The 25,317-nt window shown below is 44.5% G+C and overlaps 1 long non-coding RNA gene across 1 annotated transcript in view; it reads right to left on the reverse strand.

The window, feature by feature from the left end:
* The window catches only part of LOC137326313 (uncharacterized), a 24,450-nt gene extending 2,293 nt beyond the window's left edge, over window positions 1-22,157 (reverse strand). The window contains exons 1-2 of the long non-coding RNA XR_010964166.1: window positions 22,138-22,157; window positions 9,059-9,225 (exon numbers count right to left, since the gene is read on the reverse strand). This is a non-coding gene — a long non-coding RNA (uncharacterized lncRNA). The remainder of the gene's footprint in view (window positions 1-9,058; window positions 9,226-22,137) is intronic.
* Window positions 22,158-25,317: the final 3,160 nt, after the last annotated feature.

Here is a 25,317-nt window from a genome sequence, read left to right on the forward strand (position 1 = left end):
CTGCAGCGGTTCAAGAAGGCGGCTCACCACCACCTTCTCAAGGGCAATTAGGGATGGGCAATAAATACCGGCCTTGCCAGCGACACTCACATCCCGAGAATGAATTTTTAAAAAGTCTAGAATGTCTGATGTTTCTCTGCGAACATACCTTTGTCTTGACTTTACTGATCCTAGCCTAGTAAATCATTCTCTGGCCCTGGTATTGTAGTCATCTGAGACTGGAGGGAATTGGATCCACTGCCATTTGAGCAATTAATCATTTTCTCTATTAGGAGGTGGCAAATTACAAGTGGAATGTGGAGTGTGTACATAATGATCCAATCTTTCTTCAGTTTAATTTCAGCGTACAATTAAGTTAATTCACTTACTTGCACCTTACTGCGCACTGGCTTCTTACACAGTCGAAACAAAGATGCTTGGAACTACATAAACACACATTTTATTCACTTGCATTTATCACTGGCTGAATAGGACATGTCATTGCTGATTACTGCATCGTATATCAGTGATTTACCGAGCTGTCTTTATGTAGGAGTGTGCCTCTTTATGTAGTGTGTTCTCTCACCAGCAGCATTCTAGCCCAACCTGAATTGAGATTGCACTAAATGTCTTTGGCATCACCACTCTACTTGACTAGCAATGAAATTCATGACGTACCCTTCCATTACCAATGGAGGGAGTGTGTTGTAGGCAACGAACAGTGCCTTTAATACCAGAGAACTAGAATCAATAAATATTTCTGTTCTTGTAAAACCTTGCATTCGATAAGGTGCCACATTAAAGATTACTGCACAAGATAAGAGCTCATAGTGTTCGGGGTAATATACTGGCATGGATAGAGGATTGGCTAACTAACAGAAAACAAAGAGTCGGGATAAAAGGGTAATTTTCAAAATGGCAATCTGTAATTAGTGGGTTGCCACAGGGATCAGTGCTTGGGCCTCAACTATTTACAATCTATATCAATGACTTGGATGAAGGAACAGAGTGTCTTGTGGCCAAATTTGCTGATGATACAAAGATAGGTGGAAAAGCAAGTTGCGATGAGGACACAAAGTGTCTGCAAAGGGATATTGACAGGTTAAGCGAATGGGCAAAAATTTGGCAGATGGAATATAATGTGGGAAAATGTGAAGTCATCCACTTTGGGAGGAAAAATAAAAAAGCAAAATATTATTTGAATGGAGAAATACTACAAAATGTTGCGGTACAGAGGGATCTGGGTGAAACACAAAATGTCAGCATACAGGAGCAGCAGGTAATCCGGAAGGCAAATGGAATATTGGGCTTTGTTTCTAGGGGGTTGGAGTATAAAAGCAGGGAAGTCATGCTACAACTGTACAGGGTGCTGGTGAGACCACACCTGGAGTACTGTGTACAGTTCTGGTGCCCTTATTTAAGGAAGGGCATACTTGCATTGGAGGCAGTTCAGAGAAGGTTCACTAGGTTGATTCCGGGTATGGAAGGGTTGTCTTATGAGGAAAGATTGAACAGGTTGGGTCTATACTCATTGGAGTTTAGAAGAATGAGAGGAGATCTTATTGAAACATACAAGATTCTAAAGGGACTCGATAGGGTAGATGCTGAGAGGATGTTACCCCTGTGGAAAACCATAAAGAAATGCCTGACCAAATTAACTTTCTAATACACCTAAACCATAAAGCTGCAAAGCATGATGGATAAGTTGGCCATGTTAGCTGACCAGCTGAATATAATAGAAAGCTTATGTTTTAAGTTCCCAGCAAAGACACATAGAAGAGATAACTGTCTAACTAACAGAAATTAATGACCATATAGCCTTGAGACTAGGTACAGAACCACTGATAAGAAACAGTGTTGCTAAGGCAACGTGTTTTCCCAGACTCTGTTTAAGAACCACGAAACAGTCATGAGAAACTAGAGGGTGGGTTCCCTATTTTTGATTGACTAACCACTTGAACCAATAAGAATGTACATGTACGCCCATATTCTATGATAGACAGACATTACTAATTTAACTGTATAAATATGAACTGTATTCCTATGTACAGCGAAGAGGTGGTTCTAACCATTGTATTAGACACCCTTCCACTTGAGCTCAAGTTTCTTTTAATAAATTCTTACTTGTCTGAAAATAAGTGTTTGGAGTTAATGCATTGTGTATAATAGGTAATTAAGTTTTCGACAGTTTCTTGGAGGTCGCTTGTGATCCCCGGTAAGTACGGACACAAGTTGTCTGTACGAACCCAGACACACAGCGATTGTTAAGCATATGCATTAACTGACGTGACTAATTCTTCTGTTTGCCTTTAGGAATTGGAAGGCGATCATAGGAAATGTGTTTCGTATAGACAAGAAAAAAAAAAGAGACGCGCGACAGATTACTCGATATTGTCAGCTGCGGTGTTGTAGTAACGGGCTGAGAGAGCAATAACGGAGTAGATCTGTGATACCGGTGATACTAGAGTGACGTTGAGGTTGCTGTAAGGACCAACAGACGGTGAGCTGCTAGTGGAAAAGGTGCCAGAAAAAGAGGTAACCAGGTTACAGACTTGTTTAAAAAATTCTTAGTGTGAAGTTGTAATTTGGACAAGCACAGACTAGATGTTGTGTAATTCGGAAAAGTGTGAAATTACAAGTCTGTAGTGGCGACAAACGCAGACTGGTGTGGATGTCGCGGATTCGGAAAAGTGTGAAATTCTGGTTTACCTAAATTAAGTGTTTGGATAGAAACACTAATAGTGTTCCCCCTGCTCAAGGGGAGAAGCACTTTGAAAAAAATCTTGCGTAAGTCAGCTGATTCAACTAAGTGCAGACGTTTCTATCACGCACCTAGCCTGGTCTGGTTATTGGGGCCAGGACCCTGGAGTGGGTGTAGAGAACATATGACGTCTTGTCCAATCAGCTGAATTATCAAGTATAGAATTGTGATAGTTAAGATAGGTCTTGATTGTTGTGTGATTACAGTGTGGAGGATTGTATAAACTATAAGCCATGGACGCCAACGCTAGCAAAATCCCTCCAAAGGGAACACCTGCTGCTTACATGTACAGAAACTTTGGGAAAGAAACAACTGACGAGTTGATAGTTTGGTCAAAATGGACCAAAACTAAGAAATATCCCTTTCCCGAAGACGGTACATTTAATATGGATAGAATTAAGTGACTAGAAAAATGTTTAAAAGACAGAGACCCGGAAAAGAAAGGTTCTTTTGTTTCAGTGTACTGTCTCTTTAAAAAGCCTGTCCTTATTGTGAGTGTTTTCTGTCGGTGTTGTGGGCCACGCCCCCTTCTTACTGCATCTTACGTGTTTTCTTCTTTTGTGTAATATATCTGTTTTGTCTTGTGTTTAATTCTGATATTGCTGAATTAAAATTGGAGTTATTGAGGTTAAGTGACCTATTAAATTCTGGTTCTTATAAAATGTGAGCATGTTAAATTCCAAACATGGGATCTTCAAAAAAAAAATTGGCATTTTGAATTTTTATCTTGTGATTGGCTGTGGTTAAAAAACGGTTAAAAAAAAAATTAACGGGACAGATAACGAAAAAAAGCTATCTGATAGGAACAGCTCGGAGAGTTGGTTATAATCATACCCACTAAAAGTATGTTAAAAAAAAGTGAATTGGACAGTAAGTTGTGGAGCTTGCGGAGCGGTGTGAGGGTTGGGGGGAGCCTGGACAGGAGTTGGTCGCAGCAGTCTGGAGGTGCTGGACTGGCTGTGGGCTGAAGTGTACGATGGGAGATGTTGTTTCCCGGTATGAATTTTTTTTTAAAAAATAATTTATGTGAAAATTACGTTGCGTATGCTGAGAACGCTGCGTGAATCTGATATCTGGCTCCGTCGTTTTGTTACTGAAAAAAAAGTTAACCCCTTCCAAGGACACCGACATCTGTTTTCAATTCACCAAGACAAAATGAGGTTTAATTGTAAAAGAAAAGATAAAGTGCAGGATGATCTCTGGTTATAAATTAAACTGATCTTCGAAGCATTTTGTGCTATTGTGATTGATTAAACACTATGATTAAAATAAATCTCAAAAATAGTGTGCAAAATATATAGTGTAAAGCAATCCACAAATGTGAGAAGTAAAAAAAAAATCAGTCAAACCTGTGTGAAGAGAAATTTTGAAGGTGGAATGTGGAAACTTAATCTCAAAGGGAGAAGTATCAAATTACTGCTACCACGAGAGCAAGTTAATATTAACCCCTTCCATCCCAAGAAGCCAGACTGTCATGCCAAGAGCAGTTCAAACAGATAGAAATGACCCAGTCAGTTGAGAACTGTCTGAGGCTTGCCCAGAACACAGGTGAACATGAGGTAACAATTGGTATAGGTTATATTATTAAAATTGACCCAATTGCTCGGAAATGCCAAAGGCTACAATTGACTGAGATATAAGTTTCCACACAGACAATGCTACAGTGAGAAAAAAGAAAAAAATTGATAAGAAAGGAATGTAAAACAAATCGTATGAAGAGAAAGCATAGGTTAGACAATTGTAAGTCCATTACTTGAGCTATGTACTGACACAGGGTACTAAACGCCTATCAGTTTTACCCCGCCACAGTATGATAAGGAAGTTCGATAAGTTCTGGGGCTATTCAATTTTATTTGAAACTATTCACGAATAGTAGCTCCAATACAAGATCTGACCAAAGCGGGAGATCTTCCCTGACAAATTATATAACTCGCATTGAGAATGCTAAGAAAACTCAACAATTATCTCAACTCAAGTGTTAAAACAAAGCGCGACATGGAATGGAGGTGGACATCGTAAAAGAGATAGACAAATATGGAGAAGTAAAGATCTGTGATAAGTGATATAGCAACTCCCTTTAATACGGGTGCCTCAGTTGTTAACACCATTGATTTGGACATCTTGAAAACACAGCGATTAGGACTTGGAGTTGGAAATTCCAGTCTGCAGTCCTACGTACATCTGTATGTGGGAGAGACAGGGTTTATTTCAGACAGGTTGCGAGCTCCAGAGAGAGAGAGAGAGAGAGAGGAACTAGGCAATTTCTCTCTCCTGTTTTGTTTTCTGGATTTGTTTCGGGTAAAGGGATTATTCCTTTGGACAAAATAAATAATAAATGATGATTTGACAAATTAACCCCTTGGGCTCTCAAGAAGAGCCGCAATGGATTTTCTCTGTTTCTTTTAAAACAGGTGACCCTGGTTTTTGGGACCACGTGAGTGTTGATGGTGCAGGATTACCAAGAGTAGTTCTTTGACATAAAATGTCTTTACAAAGTTACGGTGCAACCTTTGCTGGAGAAATGTGGTGCAGGAAACGATCCAGTGGTGTTAAAAATTTAAGACTTCAGCTGCAGGCATCGGCAGATACCAAATGTCACAGCGTGGTGATATCAACCTAATTCTCTTCTTTTGAAAACATTTTGATTTGTTTTGTTTTAACCCATTTATTGTCTTCCGAGACAGAGTGCTCGAGGTGGGGAGATATGGGAGTTACATCCAAAAGTAATTACGAGCACTTCATCTCTACTATAAAACCACAAAGCCTGGACATAATTTGTTTCTGAAATTGGAATTGATAAGAAAAATTTATATGAGTTGCTATTCAAGCACTCGAGAAAGAAAAATTTACTTGTAATTTAAGGGGATAATCAAATTATATTTTAAAATAAAAGAAGTCCAGTCTAAATGGTTCCTATTGAATGCTGTGTATCAAGGAAGAATTCTTTTTGGGAGGGAAGAAAATGTTACGTTGACAAGTCCTGTCAGTCCAACAATACTGCTCTCAAGTTGGGATAATTGTGAAATGATAGAAGGGACTCGGGCACAATGTAGTGGGATATTTTGGGAAATGAAAAGTGGTTCAAGAAGAAATTACGTAAAATAAACAAATTTTGGGATATTGGAGCTGACTGTAAATATTGTATCGGACAGTAACATTGGTTTGGCAACATTAGATCAAAAGGTCAGAGATTTAGGGTCTCACATTAAAGATATATTTAAAAAATAAATGAAAATACAGATAAAGAATTGTCTGAGGATCAAATGCTGACCATACATTTGCAAAAGATAGTTACAGTGCTAGAAACACATGCCCAAACCATCAATAAATTAATAAAAGAGTATAACGTATCTTATCAGGCGGCTGCTAATGACATCTGCAGTACATTCGGTAACTGGATTGTGGAACAGATACGAGAGAACCTAGCCCAGATACAGGCGGGGGAAGTACCCTTATGAATAACGAATCAACAAACTGAGGGTGAACCTGACCTGTGGGCATGATGGAGGTGGTACCTCCAAGTGGCTGTTAGCAAACAAGAACATCACCCCTTGCCAATTCAGGGCAATGGTGCGGGTGTATCCCACTCAAGTGGAGTGTAAACCTGACGGAGGAGGGCTCCTAAGGTTGGTACTAGTAATACTGGTGATGGCACCCGAAACCCAGGGAGGAGAGGTGTAACAAGTACAGAATATTGGGGTAGTGAAGGACCGAATGCACATATCCCATCACAATATGTTACCATATGCTGAAAAAAAAAATTAAAGGGAATTTGGCTGGAACAAAATTAAAGGGATGTGTTACTAGACATGCTGTCACTGTACCATGGAGGCCCTAGGGGCGGATCTAAAACCCACACAAGTGGCATATGCCGGAGAGGGCGAATACTGTGTTACAACTAATTTGAAAACGTTTAAATATGCCAATCTAACTTGTGATATTTTAAGTCCAGAGTTCTGCTTCATTCCTGAAGTCCCGGTTCGAATTGGACCCGAGGAACTGGTAGAGATACACCGGCATAACCTCACCACCTTACAAGTTTCTGAGGATGACAAAAAGGACTTAAAAGAATATAATTTGGGTATCTGACACCCCTGTTGCCTAAATACTTGAAAGCATTGCGAATGGAGATAGGCCTCTCCCAGAAGGTTTATTATAACCTACAACAGGACAATAAAAATATTAAGCATGACATTGACCAAGTTAAAGTCACCACTTGGTGAGATGACCTCTGGAATTGGGGACTGAATATACAGATCCATCCTCAGATTAGATTAATTTCACATGTATTAGTCGTAGTGCAGTTTGTTGCAATATGATTCTTGGTTTTCATGGCATGTAATAAATGTAAGCAGAGGATGAAGGGTTTGGCAAAGATAGTAAAACAGAGCCTGGGTGAGAATGTCCCCATTGTCTCTGTGATTTCAACTAAGAACACATCTTAATGGTACCGGGAGTAGCACCCGCTGGGGTAAGGTGCATGTAAAAGGGAAGACAATCATAGTTTGATAGGATTATCAGATGCTCTGCCTCTCTTCCACCCGGACTGATGGCCAACACGAAGGGAACCTGGTTAAGATGAGGTACAGCATCTAAGAGGATATTATAGGGATAAAAATTTGGATTAAGGAAAAAAAGGGGTGGGTCCCAATCTCGAGTTCAAAGGTCAGGCCTAGTAGTTGATTAATTAACCCATAAATCCCCATACAAGGACCCCGGCGGTGGCGTACCAGAAAAACAAAACTGACTGATTAATTAAACTGTTATAAGAGACTGTTGCAGCATGGCATGCCCTAAACTTTTAACTCATATGAGAATAATTGGCTCGGCGTGCCTGATCGTGTGGGTGGGAACTGGCATAAAACCTGCTACAACCCCTGCTGCAAGCAGACTCAATCGTGTTTCAAGGGAACTGCATGTCAATACTTTTTTATACATGTCATATATGTATGCAAAGCGTCAAGGTATCTCTAGTTGCTGGGTGTGCTCACATATCCCAATTCAATCCAAGGGAGGCATTCCACTCAGACCAGTCCCCCTAACTTCCCAAGAAATAGCGGAGTGGGTAATAAATCAAATTGAAATTAATGGGAACAGAATGCAAGATAGTGGCTGGATGAGTGCGAGAACAAGTAAGACAATGTTTGTGAGAAAGCAATGGAAGGAGTACACAATCATAACAAAATGTGAAACCAGATTTCGGGGGTGGTACCAACCTAATTACGATCAGACCCATAAACCTCCTTTTCTAATCCTTACAAATACACCAAGAACTAATGGAGCAATATGTTTGAGTAAGAATTCAGTAGGGGGTGATGTAATGGGATGGAGTAATTGCACTCAGTATATAAATATGACAGAAACCAGCATCAGTATTATCATCAGATGGAAGCCTTGCACAGGTGGCCAAATTTACATAGATAGAATAAACATAAAGAATTCCCCTGCAATTACTGCGTATAATGAAACCTACTTTATTTGTGGCCACAAGGCATACCCATGGTTGCCTCAAAAATGGACAGGATCATGTTACTTGGGATATGTGATCCCATATGTCCGACACTCATCATCCCTGCCTCAATATCCTGCTGAGCAACGAGTAAAGAGGGTAATTACTGAGGCTGACCGATTCTGGGCCATTGCTTTCCCTAGGTGGGGAGTGAGCATGGCCACCAGAGAAATTATTAAATTAGCCAAAATCTGGGATATAGTTGCTAATGATACGGCAGAAGCCTTAAAGGAAATAAGCGCAGAAATTAAGTTATCGACACCCCTCATGGGGGAATCTAAAACTAGGGGGCATAGTCTCAGAATAAGGGGTCGCCCGTTTAAGACGGAAATGAGGAGAACTTGTTCTCCCAGAGGGTCGTGAATCTTTGGAATTCTTTACCCCAAAAAGCTGTGGAGGCTGAGTCATTGAATACATTCAAGGCTGAGTTCGACAAATTTTTGATCAGCAAGGGAGTCAAAGGATATGGGGAAAAAGCGGGAAAGTGGAGTTGAGGTAAAAATCAGATCAGCCATGATCTTATTAAATGGCGGAGCAGGCTTGAGGGGGCCGAATGGCCTACTCCTATCTCTTATGGTCTTATTCAGTGATTCAGATTAAATCACACACATTAATCACTTTTCTTGCAAATTATTATTCATCAAGGCGGCTGGATGGAATTAGGATACAGATCAGCCATGATCTTATTGAATCGCGAAACAGATTCAAGGGACTTAATGGCCTACTCTTTTTCCTATTTTACAAGGTCTCTGGGGTAGATGCAAGTTGCTTTCTACGTTTCCAAAGCTTTTCCATCGCAATGCACTTACCAAACGGAGAACCTCTGATGCGTCCTCCAGGCTGACTTGATGCCTCAATAATCTGTATGTCAGTGAATCCGTACTTCAGCAGTTTGACAGCAGCTCCCACTCCAGCTATCCCAGCTCCGACAATGACAATCTTTGGAGTTTTATTCGTGGATTGGTTAAAATCCAAACTTTGGAACAAGTAGATCACATGGTGAGTAACACTTTCCGTTACAATCTGGCTTATGAGTGGCTATCAGTCACAGAGCAGTGGTTAGTGATCAGAAAACACGTCAGAAAGATCATTTTTGATGTTAATTTCAAACAGATGAGGAATTAACAATTGTATGTGGCGAAGTCAGACACTTTCAGATGAAAAGAATAACATAACATGCAGTCAATGGGACCAAAAATCAACAGCCTCAGCAGTGGTCCTGGGCTGGGAATCAGGTGCAGGAGGCCCAACAGGAGTGGGAATTCTGGTGGGACCAGGGAACACCATCTGTTGACTTATTTCCTGCCCAAGATGCATCCATAGTGGTGTGGAGTGCCTGGTGGCAGTATTGAAATCAAGTGAATCCACCATGGCTGCTGTATGCTCCAGCAGAGTTAGAGCTAGAGGTCACTGGTGCCCACACTGCTGCACTTTTCCCAGCACATCGGTGTATTTGTGTCATCAATAGTACATTTTTCCAATATTAAAATAGCAAGCGTCTTGTGACTGTCTCCTGGGGTATCCAGGCCTTGAAAATTCCTCCTGTTTTTAATCCAGTATCACACTCTATGCCTTACCTAGTCATTTGTTGCTGCCGTGGAAGCTTATCAAATGCTTTCTGAAAGTCCAAAATAGAATATTAACTGTTCACCATATCAGTAATGTCTTTGAAACACTTTATCGGGTTAGTTTGTCATGAACCTCCCTCTCTTAGATGTCGCAAGCTCACTTCAAAGACTATCCCTTAGCAGTCTATATAGTTTCCAAGTCTCTTCACCCTGACAGCTACATTCCAAATCTCCAAAATTTCTCATAAATGTTAGTCTTTAGACACATAATGAAATGGCCTTTAGATACATCCTCGTACACGTTTGTAATGGCTTCACATTGACTCCTCAGTAGTCAACAAATCTTTCTTTCCTTTTTCCACCTTTACTGACAGACTTCTTGTCCATGTCTGTATGTTTCATTCCTCCTGTTCCTATACACATTACCTCTATTTTATTCACACTAAAATAAACGGTATCTGCCATTCCTGGACCTAGACACATCATTTGACCAGATTTTTTTTTTGTGTGCAGTCGTTCTCCTTTACACCAGCTACCTGGCCATGTAGTTTGGTATCAACAGCAAATGTTATAGTATTATTACAAGAAGCTCCCTCTTCCATTCATTTACAGATAGTGTCCCAGAACAAGTCGCTGTGAAATGCTCGTTAGTCACCAATATAGAGTGTTCTTGGTGAGAAGTACAAGAGAGAGATTGGCAACATCCACAGAGATCTGTTTAAGTGAATGGGCTAAGAAATGATGGGCAGATGTTAATGCAGGCACTAGAGACTTTGATATTCTGCCATAATGAATAGAGCCGCTGATGCATAATTGAAATTGGTGCATAAACTGGATTTTATCAGCGCTGATAAAAGAACTGTCCCGAATCCCTGACTTGATCTGAAATGGCTATCCGACAGTTAAAACAAGCCCAGAAATTTCAATAAAAAGCCCATCAAAAGACATGACGTGGTTTGACCTGAATCCCCAGCATAACTTGAAGGATTCGATGCAGTGTACATTATTCTGAGTGGAGTTTGTATGGCCCAGCAAAACATGCAACGTGAATTGACCCAAATCCCTGACCTGTCTGATCTGAAGTGTGCATGGAAATGTCAGTGAAATGTGTATAATACCAAAGCAGCCCAGAATTGAAAGACATGATCCAACCCCAACTCCTGTGGTGCCCATCTACATAAGAACATAAGAAATAGGAGCAGGAGTAGGCCAATCGGCCCCTCGAGCCAGAGAATCTTGAATGTGAATAATAGGTTGGCTAATTGGAGCTCTATTGTAAATGTAGGATGTGGAGAAAATTGTGTACGATGAAGGGATGTCCATTAGCCACGGTGGAAAATTAATAGGATTCCAATGGGATTACTGATCATTACTGAAATTATCCGGTCAGTTATTAAGAATGCTAATCATGTACTGGGATACCTCTCCTTGACACTGAATTAGAAACTAAATCTACACAAAAGGCCTTGTGCCAATGCACCATTCCCACTTTGAGTTAGATTCCACATCATGGGTTCCTTCCCTTTATTTGTTTTTCTGTAAATAGGTGGAATGAATAGATGCTTTCAGCCATTTTTGAAAAAAATCGTACCATCTCGTCACCTTTTTCTCCTTTTCCAAATTACCTTCATTATCCTTTTGGTAAAAGTTTCTCAGCCCTGTCATAGGTATCATTAGAAGTTACATCACAAAAACAGGACATTCATCTCAACCAGTCTGTGTCCTCATTTACTCTCCATGTGAGCAAATAGTCCTAATCACATTTACCCAACCTATTCCCATAGCCCTTTATCCCCCTTCCCTTCCTCCACCTCTTCAATCTAATCTTGAATGTTGATATACTTTCTGCCTCCACCATTAACCCTGAAGTGAATTCCACAGCCTCACAACACTCTGTATGAAGAAGCTTCTCCTGCCCTTCCAAATCTTTTACATTTGATCTTATATCAATGGCCCCTCATTCTGGACCCCATAACTACTGGGAACAGTCTGCATCTATCTACCCTGTCCAATCCTTTCATCATTTTAAACACTTAGGGGGAAAAATTCGATAGGGGCCGTTTTTGGGCGCCAGACCTCACCAATCTGCCAATCTGAGTTGGTACCAGGCCTGCGAGAGTGCATGCACCAAGGTTCTTTGCTGATGCACTAGAGACCATGGGTGCAAGAGGTGGACAGAAGGAGGGTGGCGGGGGGGGGGGGGGGTAGTGGGGAGGGCAAGAGGCCCTCCAGACATATACTCAAAAGGCAGTGGGAGGCAGCGGGGGACGAAGTCAATGCCAGGCACACAGCATCATGAACATGGATGCAGTGCAGGAAGAAGTTCAATGCTTTGACATAATTGGTCAAGGTGAGTGAGGTCAACTGTCAAGTGGTGTCTCCTACCAACTGCACCACACACTACACCCCCCCATCACCCACATACCAACAAACTCTTTCCATCAGTACTCAACTCTTCCAACCAAATGCCTCCTCTCACCCTTACACATTACCACTGCTGCAAGCCGCCCACCCACAACTCACAGGCCACACACACTAGCTATTCAATCATGACAGGCACTTCAACCAGACACACGTCCCGCTTTCTTGCAGGAGGAGGTGGTGTATATCAAGAGGCAGCAAGTGGCAGTGACATTTAGCCCCTCAATCCTGTTCCGCCATTCAATAAGATCACAGTGGACCTGTGACCTAACTCCATATACCCGTCTTAGCCCCATATCCCTTAATACCCTTGGTTCACAGAAATCTAACAATCTCAGATTTAACTTTCACAAGTGAGCTAGCATCAACTGCCATCTGCAGAAAAGCGTTCCAAATGTCTCCCACCCTTTACGTGTAGAAGCATTTCCTAACTTCACTCCTGCACGTCCTGGCTCTAAATGTTAGGCTATGTCCCCGCGTCCTAGTATTCAAGTCTAGGAGACCTCCAAAAACAGTTACAAATGTCAGAAGCCAGAAGCAATAATCCAGCCACTATCCTGTAAATCCTGCATGGCCCCTTTAAATAATGCTGGTGGGGGTCCTCCAGGCACTCTAAGACATGTTCAGATGGTCGGGGTTAAAACTGTGTGTTGAGTTGAGCATTAAGTGCCAAAATGGTGTCTATCACTTTAAATCAGCGTTGCACACTGATTGAAGCCGTTTTCTCCCTACTTTACATGATTCCAGCATTCGTTATCTGCGCCTGCGCTAACTCCTATACCAAGATGGCGTCTGGCGCAAGTCATGCTGGAAACGTGCGTGTGCATCAAGACGCCATCTTGGATTTCGAGAGGCCGTGTAGCGCCGGAACAATGGGCGCTACACGGCCCAATTTAGTGCCCTTGGAATCATAGAATCAAACAGCACAGAAGGAAACCAGTTGGCCCATCATGCCTGTGCCGACTCTCTGAAAGGGCTACCAATTAGTTCCACTCCCCTGCTCTTTCCCCATAGCCCTGAAAATGTTTCCTTTTTAAGTATATATTCAATTCTTTTTTGAAAGTTACTATTTCAGGCAGTGCATTTCAGATCATAACAATTTGCTGAGTAAAAGAACTTCCCATATCAACCCACAATCTGTGTTGTTCCAATGAAAAGCCTTAATTTTTTACTTCCACTCTTGTTCATAGTTATTGGTCCCTCGGACTGTGCATCTCTCTGTATAGATTTATCGATGATCAAAGATTGGCAATGGTGAGAATTTACCACAGGTCTAAGCTCCACAAAAATACAATTTTAAATATTTTGATGATTTACGTTGGTCAAAACTATCCAATAGTTCACATACCCTCTGTTGCCAACCTAATTAGAATCGTTTTCAACTGAAATAAAAACAGAAAATGCTGGAAATACTCAGCAAGACAGGCAGCATCTGTGGAGAAAGAAACAAAGTTAACGTTTCAGGTCGATGACCCTTTGTCAGAACTGGAAGAAGCTGAAGATTAAACAGTTTTTAAGCAAGTACAGAGCCAGGGAAAAGGAGGGGAGGAAAGAACAAAAGGGAAGGTCTCTGATAGGGTGGAGGGCATGAGTGATTAAATGACAAAAGCAATGATGGTGCAAGGCAAGGAGGGTGGTAATGGGACAAGAAACAAAAGATGGGTCCAGAGGAGCTGTAAATGGCAACATCAGAACCATTACCAGCACCTGCTGTCCGAAAAAAATGGGAGCAGTGGTTATGATCTGAAGTTATTGAAATCAGTGTTGAGTCCGGAAGGTTGTAAAGTATCTAATCGAAAGATGAGGTGCAGTTCCTCGAGCTTCCGTTGAGCTTCATTGGAACAGCGTAAGAGGCCGATGACAGAGGGGTCAGAGTGGGAGTGGGACGGGGAATTAAAATGGCAAGCGACCGGCAGGTCAGGGTCACACTTGCGGACAGAACGGAGGTGTTCAGCAGAGCGATCACCCAATCTGCGTTGGGTCCCCCCCAGTGTAGAGGAGACCGCATCGTGAGCAGCGAATACAGTATACGAAACTGAAAGAAGTACAAGAAAACCGCTGTTTCACCTGGAGGGAATGTTTGGGGCCCTGGACGGTGGGAAGGGAGGAGGTGAAAGGGCAAGTGTTACATCTCCTGCACTCGCCGGGGAAGGTGACGTGGGGAGGAGAGCGGGTGTTGGAAGAGTGGACCAGGGTGTTGTGGAGGGAGCGGTCTCTTCGAAATGCTGAAAGGGGAGGGGAGGGGAAGATGTGTTCAGTGGTGGGATCGCACTGGAGGTGGCGGAAAATGATACGTTGAATGTGGAGGGTGGTGGGTGTATCATAGTCCTGGGAGGGAGGGGAAGGGGTCAGGGCAGAAGTGCAGGAAATGGGAGACATGGTCGAGGGCCCTGTCAACTACAGCGGACTGGAATCTTCCATTGAGGAAAAAGGAAGACAGAGGGCAGGTTGAGAAAGCGGTTCAAAAAGCATATGGGATCCTGGGCTTTATAAATAGAGGCAGAGTACAAAAGCAAGGAAATTACGATGAATCTTTATAAAACACTGGTTTGACCACAACTGGAGTATTGTGTCCAGTTCTGGGCACCACACTTTAGGAAAGATGTGAAGGCCTTAGAGAGGGTGCAGAAGAGATTTACTAGAATGATTCCAGGAAGGAGGGACTTCAGTTATGTGGATAGACTGGAGAAGTTGGGGTTGTTCTCCTTGGAACAGAGAATGTTGAGAGGAGATTTGATAGAGGTATTTAAAATCATGAAGGGTCTAGACAGAGTAGATAGAGAGAAACTGTTCCCATTGGCAGAAGGGTCAAGAACCAGAGGACATCGATTTAAGGTGATTGGCAAAAGAACCAATGGTGACATGAGGAAAAACTTTTTCCACACAGCGAGTGATTAGGATCTGGAATGCCAATTACCCGACAATGTAGAAATTTGCCCAGGTATGTCCTGTCCACAAAAAGCAGGACAAATCCAATCCGGCCAATTACCGCCCCATCAGTCTACTCTCAATCATCAGCAAAGTGATGGAAAGTGTCGTCGACCGTGCTATCAAGCAGCACTTACTCACCAATAACCTGCTCACCGATGCTCCGTTTGGGTTCAGCCAGGACCACTTGGCTCCAGACCTCATTACAGCCTTGGTCCAAGCATGGACAAATGAGCTGAATTCCAGAGGTGAGGTGAGACTATCTGCCCTTGACATCAAGGCAGCATTTGACCGAGTGTGGCACCAAGGAGCCCTAGTAAATTTGAAGTCAATGGGAATCAGGGGGAAAACTTTCTAGTGGCTGGAGTCATACCTGGCACAAAGGAAGATGGTAGTGGTTGTTGGAGGCCAATCATCTCAGCCCCAGGACATCGCTGCAGGAGTTCCTCAGGGCAGTGTCCTAGGCCCAACCATCTTCAGCTGCTTCATCAATGACCTTCCCTCCATCATAAGGTCAGAAATGGGGATGTTCGCTGATGATTGCACATTGTTCAGTTCCATTTGCAACCCCTCAGATAATGAAGCAGTCAGTGCCCGCATGCATCAAGACCTGGATAACATCCAGGCTTGGGCTGATAAGTGGCAAGTAACATTCGCGCCAAACAAGTGCCAGGCAATGACCATCTCCAACAAGAGAGAATCTAACCACCTCCCCATGACATTCAATGGCATTACCATTGCTGAATTCCCCACCATCAACATCCTGGGGGTCACCATTGACCAGAAACATAACTGGACCAGCCACATAAATAATGTGGCTACAAGAGCAGGTCAGAGGCTGGGTATTCTGCGGCGAGTGACTCACCTCCTGACTCCCCAAAGCCTTTCCACCATCTACAAGGCACAAGACAGGAGTGTGATGGAATACTCTCCACTTGCCTGGACAAGTGCAGCTCCAACAACATTCAAGAAACTCGACACCATCCAGGACAAAGCAGCCGGCTTGATTGGCACCCCATCCACCACCCTAAACATTCACTCCCTTCACCACCGGCGCACTGTGGCTGCAGTGTGTACCATCCACAGGATGCACTGCAGCAACTCGCCAAGGCTTCTTCGACAGCACCTCCCAAACTCGCGACCTCTACCACCCAGAAGGACAAGGGCAGCAGGCACATGGGAACAACACCACCTGCACGTTCCCCTCCATGTCACACACCATCCCGACTTGGAAATATATCGCCGTTGCTTCATCGTCGCTGGGTCAAAATCCTGGAACTCCCTTCCTAACAGCAATGCGGGGGAACCTTCACCACACAGACTGCAGCGGTTGAAGAAGGCGGCTCACCACCACCTTCTCAAGGGCAATTAGGGATGGGCAATAAATGCTGGCCTCGCCGATGAACAAATAAAAAAAAAGATGTGGTGGTGGAGGCAGATTGAATCATGGCTTTCAAAAGGGAACTGGATAAAAGGAAAAAACTTGCAGGGCCAAGGGGATAGGGCGGGGGAGTGGGATTAGCTGGATTAATCTTGTATAGAGCCAGCACAGACTTGATGGGCTGAATGGCCTCATTCCGTGCTGTAATCTTTCTATCATCCTATATCGAAAGGTCATCGACCTGAAATGTTAACCCTGTTTCTTTCTCCACAGATGCTGCCTGACTTGTTGAGTATTTCCAACATCCCAAGAATTTTGCTTTTGATCATTTTGAAATACATAATTAAAAGTTCTGTTGTTCTCTGGAAGCATTCGTTTGCATTGTCCAGAGGGGAGTGTATTAACACATATTCAAAAACTGATAAAATTGAATGTGTGACTGAAAAGCTTGTACACAATAGGCAGGATCCACAATAAACAGAATTGATTCTAGTTAAATAGTGAATGGAGATCTAGAGCTTCAGAGAGAAGAGCTGAATCTGTTCCTGGATTCATTCCCTTGCATGTACCTTTGTAACCTGCACCAGACACTAATGAGGAAAAATTGGATAACGGTTTGTTGCGGCCAGGGGACCGTGATGCGCTTGTACCCTGCACCCGATAGACCCTGCGCAGGCAGCACGTGAACTTCATGCTGCCTGCTACTTATGAGGAGATTGGAAATGGAGTGTGTACAGCGCACGTCATCAACAGCCTGCACCTCTTAAAGGTGCAGGTGCACATTACAAATGGCAGGTACACAGCTTACTTGCAGGAGGGAAAGATGGCCACGAGAATAGCTGGACTGGCACGAGAGAGGGCTCCACGCTTCTCTGATGATGCTCTGGAGGAAGGCGTGGACGAAAAGGAGGGCCAACAAGTACCCATAGTGCGGCCGGAGACACTCCAGACTGCAGCTCCATGGGCATTGGCAGGCTGTGGCGCAGGAAGTAAACGCCAGGAGCATTGCACCACGCACTTGGGTGCAGTGCCGAAAGGAATTCAATGATTTGACACGAGTGGTCAAGGTGAGTGAATGCAAGTGTCAAGTGGCACATCCTACCAACTGACACCTCCCGTCACCCACCCACCCACCAACAAACACAGTGCTGCACTCGGCATGCTGCATCTCACCCGCACATAGTACCACACTTACAGGCCACACAACCATCACTCACAAGTCACACAAACTGGCAGCTATTCGACCATGACAAGCATATCAGCCACACACCTTACAGGACACTCACTGACACACTGTCCTCTGTCTTGCACGAGAAGGTGGCGCATAACAGCCGGCAGCAGGAGGGACCCGAGCGCGAATGAGCAGATTTACACGTCCTCACCCCCCCCAGGAGAAGACAGTGCTTAGGATCACTGGGTGGGCCGTCACTGCAGCCGTCGCAACATGCCACACTGGAGGTCCCGGTGAAGGGGGGTCTCCGCATATCTAATGCGCCTTCTCCTTTTCCACATCTCCCTCCTCCCATAATCTTTTCTGACTCACGTGCTGCAGATGCTGTCAGCACACACCTCTTACTTGCTCCTCTCCCCACTCCACAACTCAACCTGTTTCCCTTTGTCATTGCAGATACCCAAGAACATGTGACGGCACCCTCCGAGGGCAGGGGGTGGGGGGGCCACACCGTCACTCAATCTGACACTTGCTTCCACCAGCTCAGAGACTGACACTGCGTGTCCTTTAGAGGTTAGGATAGAGGACGGATCTGCACATGGTGAGACACCGAGCACAAGTGCGCCGGGAACGGATACCACAGGTGCCAGCTCACTGGAGGGAGAGGTCGCTCACTAGTTCTGCTGCAGAGGAGTCAGATGAGGACTTTGATGGGCCAGGCTACAGAAGACGGCTGATGGGCGTACACCAAAAATGCTTGGGGCACTGGAAAACCTGCCAGAAAGGCTGCGCGCAATGAGAAGGGGCATGGAGGAGTCCAGCTCCAACTTGGCGCAGGGCTTTGCGCAGAACTTAGAGCCCATCCTTTCCAACGTGGAACGGGCGGCCACCTCCATCAGCCGAACCCACCATGATGCAGCGTCTGATGACTGATGTCACAGCTTCCATTACAGCACAAACATCTGTCATCCAAGGTCTGACTGCTGCATTTGCAGCTCAGACTGCTGCCTTGGAAGCTCAGACTGCTGCTATCGTGGGTTTGGGGACCACTGTGGAACGGGGCTTCCAGGATGTCATAGCACTCCAGCGATCCGTTCTCCAGCTGATCACCAGGATTGCTGAGGCGCCGCCCCAGAAGAGTGGCAGTGGCGCCATGGCAGTCGGACCTGTTGTCCTCTCTCAGGATGACAGCCTTCCTGGTCCCACCCCTGCCACTCCAACAGTGCCCCTGTTGTTGCCTATCAGCCAGCCAGGCCAGACTGCTGCAGCTGATGCTGCGATGGTGCAGTCTGAAGCCGGGCCCTCCCGGCCCAGAGCTGCTCAAGATCGTCCTCCAAGACCATCTGCACGCTCCTCCATCAAAGGCCAGTAGCCTCCCACCACCCAAACTCCAACCACTGGGGAAGCATCTCGTAGGAGCACTAGGATAGGTAAAGGCACACGAACAACAGGCACTAAGGGAATGCACAAGGGTGAATAGTTCTGTTATGTTTGCATAATTTTATTTATTCATTGATAAATGAGAGTTTGATTTTGCATTTGGTGGTGATTTTTATTCATGTAATGAGCTGAGAGGGACACCAATGTGTAATCAGATGGAGGGCAACTTGATTGTCTTGTGGGAGCGGAAAGGTGGGGAGTGTAGGACTGTTGGTGAGTTGGAGGTGTAGTTCAAATTATTGATAGTGGGCACGGATCAGGCGGGCACACAGAGCCCTTGCAGACGTGGCTTGTGGTTCCTGTTGCAACCTTGCATCTTCCTCCACTTCCTCTTCCAGCTCCATCCCCTCCTCCTCCTCAGCCTTTTCCTCCTCTTCCTCCTCCTGCTGCTCCACCTCAGGGTCTTCTCCAATTATTGGTGGCAAAGGCTGGTCCCTCATGATGGCGATGTTGTGCAGCATGCAGCAGACCACCACAAATCTGCCCACCTGCTCAGGGGAGTACTGCAGGGCTCCTTCAGACCGGTCTAGGCAGCGGAAGCGTTGTTTCAGGAGGCCTATGGTGTGCTCCACGATGTTGCATGTGCAGCATGGCTCTCATTATAGGCCTGCTGTGCACGTGGGTTCCTAACCGGTGTCATGAGCCACGGCGTGAGGGTAGCCCTTGTCGCACAGTAGCCGGCCTTTGACTTGCCTAGTCGGATGAAAAGATAGCTGGCACGTTGGATTGCCGCATTACAAAGGTGTTGTGGCTGCTCCCGGGGTAGCGGTCATCAACCTCCATGATTCGATGTGTGTGGTCACACACCAGCTGCACGTTGAGGGAGTGGAAGCCCTTTCAGTTGATAAAGGCGGCTGAGTTGATGTCCGGGGCATGCAGGGCAATATGCATACAGTCAATGGCACCCTGCACCATGGGGAAGCCAGCAATGTGGGCGAACCCCCGTGCTCGCTCGTTCTGATTGTCTCTGTGGAAAGGAAAGGTGATGAACCTGTTCCTCATGTGGCATGGTGTGTCTGTGACCTCCCTTATGCAGCAGTGCACTGCATACTGCGAGATGTTGCACATGTCGCCAGCAGAGGCCTGAAATGCTCCTAAGCCATAGAAATTCAGCACCACGGTGACCTTCACAGCCACAGGCAATGCTGTCCTCACCCTGCTGAGGCCGTAGTTGTGGCCGCACCAATTGACAGATCTCAATGATGGTTTCGTTGGTGAACCTCAGGCGTCGGATGCAATCATCCTCGGTCATGTTGAGGTAAGAGAATTGGTTCTGGAAAGCCCTTATTGGGTAGGGCCTCCTGCTCAGTGCCCTGTGCCTCCTCCTCCTCCCTCTCCTCACAGCTATGCGTGGCCTCTCTGCATGGTCCCAGTCGTGCTCAATGCCCAGCGGGAGCCCTAGCAGACCGCCCATGGTTGGCAAGAATGTTGTTCAACCACGATTGTAAGTTTCCAACCCGTAGGGCAGTACCTGCCAAGGCACTCTCAAAGGTAGTCTAGGAGCTCTCAGTAAAAATAGGGAGCTTCAAAAAACACTTCCTATTCCTCCAGCAGTCAGAAGTAATAATCCAGCAACTAACCTGCAACACTTGCATGGCCCCTTTAAATAGGGCTGGTGGGGGGTCCTTCAGGCACTGTAAGACACGTTCAGATGGTCGGGGTTAAGACTGTTTGTTGAGTTGAGCGTTAAGGTCGAAAATTATGTCTATCACTTTAAATCAGCATTGCACACTGATTGAATGCATTTTCTCCCTACTTTATATGCTTCCAGTATTTGGTATTTGCGCCTGCGCTAACTCCTATACCAAGATGGCATCTGGCGCACGTCACACTGGAAACATGCGTGTGCATCCAAAACGCCATCTTGGATGTCAGAGAGGCCGTGTAGCGCCGAAACAACGGGTGCTACACGGCCCAATTTAGCGCACTAACACTGGGAGTTCCAAGGTGGGGGTCTCCCGTTCGGCTGCCCTGACTTCGGCAGAAACCTCGAATAAACCATGAAAAGAGTATTTCCACCAAAGTTTCGGCACCTGATCGGGAGAAACCTCGAGGAAATTCGCAGCATAATGGCTTTCACACAGACGCTTTTGCTTTGCTTACACACTTAACACAGGTAGTACATGTATTTGACTTTCCAAAAGTAAACAAGATAAAGAAAATTAAATTTAAGGATGTCAATCCACAACAAAGACACACTTACGGCACTGCAGTAGAATACTCTCCAAGGATCAGCACTGTCAGCACTGCAAAAACTGACGATAACTACACTCCCCATAGCTCAGTGTTAATATGTGAAAAAAGCAACTTTAGCTGGCTGCCCAGATGTATCCTGAGTTTTCTTTGTCTGAAGATGAGAGTGAGGAGAGTTTCTGTAGAGGTAATCTTCTGCAAACATTTCCCCCTTTGGCTGAACTCTGTCTGTTATTCAATAACCTTTATGTAAATACTGAGGCATGTACTGAACTTTAAAATATTTGCCTGCTTTAACAATTGGTTTTATTCACATGAGCCAGAGGCATAAACATAAATATAAATCTGTATGCACTCCTTTCAAAGAGCACTCCCTCCTGCCCACATCCTCCCCCTCTACCAGGGAGGTGTGAAAATAAGTCTGGGACACGGTCCCCAGAATTTACTGAGTTTTATATTAAAAATGGTTTATTCTGGAACACATTAACTTCATATATGATAGAAAAGCTGCACTCCCCCCACTGAAAATCTCTCAGGTTTTATGAGATTCGTCACTTCAAGCAATCCAACATGCAGCGTTATAAGGACAGCGGTTATCACTTTTTACCGTGTGAGTTCATCACTTTTGAATTCCATCCATTTTTAGAATAATTTGTAATTAGTTCCAAGAATATTTGACCGTGAAATCCTCAATATTCATATTTGAGTGGTGCATTTGTTGCATCCGCCAACTCACTCCTTAAAATTTGAAACAAGTAAAGTCAGCAAATTAATGTAAATTCTTACCTCTTCTAGAAGCTGCTCCCCACTCCTTTAAAATGTCCTTACACCGAAAACTGTGCAGTGCATGAGTGCAAATCTGAGTCATGACAGCTGCATGCGTTGACAGCTGGTGTCATTCAATGCAATTACCCTTTTTAACAGGCAAACTACCAATAAATCCATCCCAGTACAGAGTCTCCCCCAGTAAATCCATCCCAGTACAGAGTCTCCCCCAGTAAATCCATCCCAGTACAGAGTCTCCCCCAGTAAATCCATCCCAGTACAGAGTCTCCCTCAGTAAATCCATCCCAGTACAGAGTCTCCCCCCAGTAAATCCATCCCAGTACAGAGTCTCCCCCAGTAAATCCATCCCAGTACAGAGTCTCCCCCAGTAAATCCATCCCAGTACAGAGTCTCCCCCAGAGACTCTGTCCCTGTACGGACTCTCCCCCAAGCGAATCCAACAAAGATCAGAGTTTCCCTCAACAATTTTGATTCAATTAATTCAAGCCAATGGCCCCAGGTTTATGATTGGCACTTTTTGTCGACCTCCAGGACAGGCATCCCTAACTAATGAGGAAGTTTGTTCACAAATTGCTAAGGCTTGTAGCTTGGGCCCAATTCGCATTACGGGAGACTTCAACTTTACTTGTATTAAATGGACCGATGGTGAACCATCGAGTGTAGCGGGGAGAGTAGCCGAGATTTGTGGACACCATCAATGATTGTTTCCTTACACAGCTTGTTGGTGAGGCAACTAGGGATAAACTAATTCTAGATCTAATTTTTAGCAGTGACCCTATTGCTGTATCAAACCTCCATGTGGGGGAACACCTGGCCAGCTCTGATCATAATACAATTAGGTTTAATTGGTCAATCCAAGGCTGCTGCCAAGCTAATGCTGAACCCAGATTATAAGAGAGCTAACTTTACAAAAATGGCTGAAGATCTGGCAAAAGTTGACTGGGCTATTCGATAGCTAATCAAGTACTGAGGACAAATGGATTCTAATTAAAACCATTCTCAAACAGAATGAAGTCGGATATGTTCCAATGGTTAAAAGGAGAGAACATGGTAAAACAAAATGAATATGGTTGATGAAGAATGTTCAGAGGCAAATTCAATTGAAACAGAAGGCATTCTACACACTTAAGGCATTTAACTCACAGGAGAACAGGGAAAAGTATTGCATGCAATTAAGGGAGACAAAAACAGCCATAAGATTAGCCAAGAGATCTCTGGGGAAAAAAAGATGGTGCATAATTGAGGCAGTAATAATAAAAGCTTTTTTAGCTATGTCAGAAGTCAGAAGAACACTAAGGATCATACAGGGCCACTTAAGGATACTGTAGGGCAGATTCAAACAGATTCTCAAGTAATGGCAGAATGCTAAATGACTATTTTGCATCTGTCTATACTCCTGTAGATGATGCTTATGTTCCAGTATTGAACAGCATTATTAATATTAAAATAGATAGTAATGTCATCTTTTATAGATTAGGAAAGTTCAAAAATGATAGGGCTCCAGGTCCGGATAATATCCATCCAAGGGTGATTAAAGAGATGGGATAGGTGCTTTGTGAGCCCTTGTTCATATCTTCAATAGTTCAATAGAGTCAGGGATAGTTCCCTTAGACTGGAAGTTAGCTCATATAGTTCCTATTTTCAAAAAAGGAGATAAATCAGAACCAGGGAACTACAGGCCTGTCAGCCTGACATCAATTATTGGGAAGATGCTAGAAGGGATTGTAAGAGATGCCCTTTATGATCACTGGGAGAGGGACGGGACCATTAGAAATTCACAACAAGGCTTCCAAAAAAATAGGTCGTGCCTAACAAATTTTATAGAGCTCTTTGAGGAAGTCACTAGGGAAGTGGATGAGGGTAATCCGGTAGACATTGTCTACCTGGACTTTCAGAAAGTCTTTGATAAGGTACCTCACACTAGGTTACTTCACAAGATAGAATCTTGTGGTATCAGTAAAAATTTGAAATGCTGGATTAGGAATTGGCTCCAATCCTGCAGCCAAAAAGTTGTAGTTAATGGATGTGGTTCAGCCTGGAGACATGTTACTAGAGCTGTCCCCCAGGGATCAGTCCTGGGCCCGCTATTCTTCACGGTCTTTATTAATGACCTGGACAGTGGTGTTGGGCGTATGGTAAGTAAATTTGCAGATGACACCAAAAATCTGTGCAAGGGTTCAGACAGTAGGGGAGTGCAGTCAAATCCAAAAAGATTTAGATGTGCTAGGGGAATGGGCCACACATTGGCAAATGGCATTTAATTTAGATAAATGTAGAGTTGGTAGGGCCAACACAGAATACACATTTCATTTGCAGGGAACAATACTGAAAGAAGTTGAGCGACAAAAAGATCTTGGTGTTATTGTGCACAGATCAATGACCAATGTAGAGAAACTGTAGCTAAAGCTAATAAGGTATTATGTTGTATTAATAGAACCACTCAGTATAAATCAAAGGACATTGGTTTGACACTATACAGGTCGCTGGTCAGACTGCATTTAGTATACTGTGTCCAGTTTTGCTCCCCCAACATGGTGTGTGATATAATGGCCTTGGATAAGGTTCAGAGGAGACCTACAAAAATGATTTCTCGCTAAACAAATCTCAGCTACTCAGAAAAGCTATTTATTTTAGAGCAGCGTAGACTTACAGGCAACCTGATAGAGGACTGTAAAATAATTATATAAAGGGCTGGACAGCGTCTCTTTTGATAGATTATTCCAGTTTAACAGATTGGGGAGGACCAGGGGACATATTAGAGTAGGAACAGACTGGATGTTTAGGCGGTTCTTCTTTTCCCAGAGAATTGTGAGCCTCTGGAATACATTGCCAGCTGGTGTGGTGGGTGCTGACACTCTGCCTTCAAGAGGGAGCTGGACCGCTTCCTGACTGGGGCAGACATCACATCATATAGAAGGTAAGTGTCTTTATAGATAATACTTGGTCCGTGTGATCTCCTGGATTGGTTTCGATCACCTGAGGGGGGGGGGGGGGCAGGGAGGGCGGGGGCGGGGGCGCGGTGGGGGGGGAGGGGCGGGGGGCGGGGGCGCGGTGGGGGGGAGGGGCGGGGGTCGGAGAGGAATTTTCCAGAGTATTTCTTTCCCTTATTGGCCTTGGGATTTTTCGCCTCTCCAAGGAGATTACATGACTGCGAGGGTGGGAAGAAGTGTTTAGCCATGA

Source organism: Heptranchias perlo, chromosome 10 (genome assembly GCF_035084215.1).
Source record: "Heptranchias perlo isolate sHepPer1 chromosome 10, sHepPer1.hap1, whole genome shotgun sequence".
Taxonomy (NCBI): Eukaryota; Metazoa; Chordata; class Chondrichthyes; order Hexanchiformes; family Hexanchidae; genus Heptranchias; species Heptranchias perlo.